At 30.3% G+C, this 2,704-nt stretch overlaps 1 long non-coding RNA gene across 1 annotated transcript; it reads left to right on the top strand.

Moving 5' to 3' along the window:
* Positions 1-829: 829 nt before the first annotated feature.
* On the top strand, positions 830-2,238 carry LOC140894603 (uncharacterized). The gene is made up of 3 exons (XR_012153875.1): positions 830-1,063; positions 1,883-2,117; positions 2,209-2,238. It is a non-coding gene; the product is annotated as an uncharacterized lncRNA (long non-coding RNA).
* Positions 2,239-2,704: the final 466 nt, after the last annotated feature.

The following is a 2,704-nucleotide window of genomic DNA, read 5'->3' as shown; positions in this document are numbered from 1 at the left end:
TTCTATGGAAGTAATGACCCATTTGAATCTGGGTGATAGCTCACTGGTTGACAATTCATTTGAACACTTTATAGGAGCTAATTTACGATACTTGAATCTTTGCAACATAGGAGTAAGTTCTGAGGGGATTGGAGCTTTAGATGGTTTTGTTCCTAATCTTAAAACTATATATCTTGTTCGATATTTATACTCCCCATATATATATGTATATAATATATATCTATTTTATGACCTTGTTTTATTCTATATTTTTACTGGAATTATGATGGATAAAATTTGGATGTTTTTGCCGAGACAAACTGAGGAATATAGAAAAGGACTTGAAAGTTTCCTAGATTTTGTATTTTCTAATGCAAGCATAAATGGAACAATTGCATGTACTTTTGCAAGATGTAAGATTAACATGTATGTTTTAAAAGAGGATGCTTATGATCATTTAACGGTTGATGGATTTATCAAAATTTATACTCACTGGGTGGCTCATAGAGAGATAGCATGTAGTGCATCTTCAAAATCCAATTCTCTTCCATCTCGTAATGATGTAGATTATATGGAAGGATTAGTTCACGAGGATTTTGGGTCCCACAAGATGATAATATAATCAATATAACAGGATTTGAAAAGGACAAAGAGATTCCAATTGGAGAGGCCGAGAAATGAAAAATTGATAAGTTGCATTATAAACTTCAACTACATTACTTTCAAAGATATTTGTTTTCATATCACTATGTATAAATTATGGCTTTTGATTTTTTGGTGAAGGATGCAATGAAAGAACTAGAAAATCAACTTCCTGAAGATGAGGATGATCAAGTTGGTCAAGTTGATGGGGAGAAGTTTCAAGCCGTAATACATGCAACCGAAAAGTCATAGAGCAAAAGAAAATGTTAGAAAAATTGGATGAACAAATTAGAAAGCAAGGATAACACATTGCAATGTTAGAATCAAAGATTTCAATCAACCAAATCAGAACCTTGTCTCAAACAACAACAGTATACAACACACATCATCATCTAGCAATCCATTATTTTCTGATCCTCCTAGACGTAGTTTATCTCCGAGGGTAAGTTTTTTTTTTAGTTTTATTACTTTATTATTATATTGAGTTAGTACTTTATTGATTCAGCAAGTTTATTTTGGTATTATTACTCTATTTCCCAATCTGTCTCTTGCCAACCCACTCAAACACAACACACACACTCTTTTCATGTAATTGTAGTTAATGCACCTTTCTTACGTCCCCAACAATATTTATGTTCCACTTGCTTTTTCTTTATTTACACAGCCACTCATCAATATGTTTTTTTTTGTTATTTGGGGTCAATTTTTTTTTTATTGCATGCAAAATAAAATGTATCTTGAAGGTTTACCCATCAGGAAAAAGGTAACCCACTTGCTTCTTCATCATTTTTCTGTCCGTGTGTTTTGTGGGGAGGTCATCTGTGTTTCTTGTTTGCTATGTTTTGTGCAAGTTTATAATTATATTGAGTTAGTCATTTATTGATTTAGATGGTATATTTTGGTTGAAAATATATATTACATGTATGACTGATGTTTTATTGTTTATTTTGATATTATTTATTGTATGATGTGACATAATGAGTTTGAGTTTTCTTATTTGAAAGCTACGATTATCTTGAGTTAGTCATTTATTGGTTTGAATGGTATATTTTTGTTGATGACATAAGTTAGATGAATAAATGGTTCTTGTTGCTTACTTTGATCAATTTATCGTTCAACGTGGCATGATGAGTTGAAGGTTGCTATTTTGCAAACTAAGATTAATTATGCGGGGTTTTAATTATCTACTCATCATGTGATTCTACTCACTACCATAGTTGTATTCATCGATCAAAACCTTCTATTTTGCACTTTGTTGTAGATTGAAGGTTCTGTCTCGATAAGAAGTCTATTTGATCCGACGGAAATTGTGGCAAAAGGAGTGGTTCGTAGCTTGGATCCGAATTGAAGTAGGAAGACAGACGTTGGGAGAAAATTGGTGTGAAATACAAGTTCTAATTGTCTTAGAACAGGAAGAGAGTCTGATTAGGCCATATGATCTTTTACCAAAGTTTGGGGATGCACATGGAAGAATGATAGCTTGGCCTTGTCACTTGGTATGATATTCAAATTTTCATTCGACTATTGTTTATTGTATATACTCGTTATGTTATTGTCTTTTTAAATCAATATCAATTATATTTGCAGTTGACAGTTAATGAAGAAGACTTCTATTAATTAGTGCATTTGGATAAATGATAGTTTTTTAGTTTCTCATATGGTATGATATTCAATGGTTTGACTTAAATTTTAATCTTTATTTTTGTGCATCATTTTATTTTATTTGATTGTTAGAAATATATTAATTTTTATTGTAGGTGACAAGAATATTGGATTTTTGTTTAAGATGTGATGGTTAAAGATGCACTGCAAGTTTACTGATGTTTTTCTTTATGAGACTTAATTTATTGTTAGTTTTTAACTAGATATTTTAGGTACATTTGTTGGTGTATAGACATTTTTCTAGGTGAAAAATTTGTCATTACTATTGTACATTAATGATTGTGAGATGAATGAAAATTATTCTTTAGCACTTTAATTTTTATTTTGAAACTTTTGTTTTTATTTATGTTAATTTGTTGTATGCGTGAATATTATATCATGAAAATTTTGAAAGTGGATTACCTATTTCATAATATATGAA

Source organism: Henckelia pumila, chromosome 4 (genome assembly GCF_033568475.1).
Source record: "Henckelia pumila isolate YLH828 chromosome 4, ASM3356847v2, whole genome shotgun sequence".
Classification (NCBI taxonomy): domain Eukaryota; kingdom Viridiplantae; phylum Streptophyta; class Magnoliopsida; order Lamiales; family Gesneriaceae; genus Henckelia; species Henckelia pumila.
This window is presented reverse-complemented; position numbering and strand designations above follow the sequence as displayed.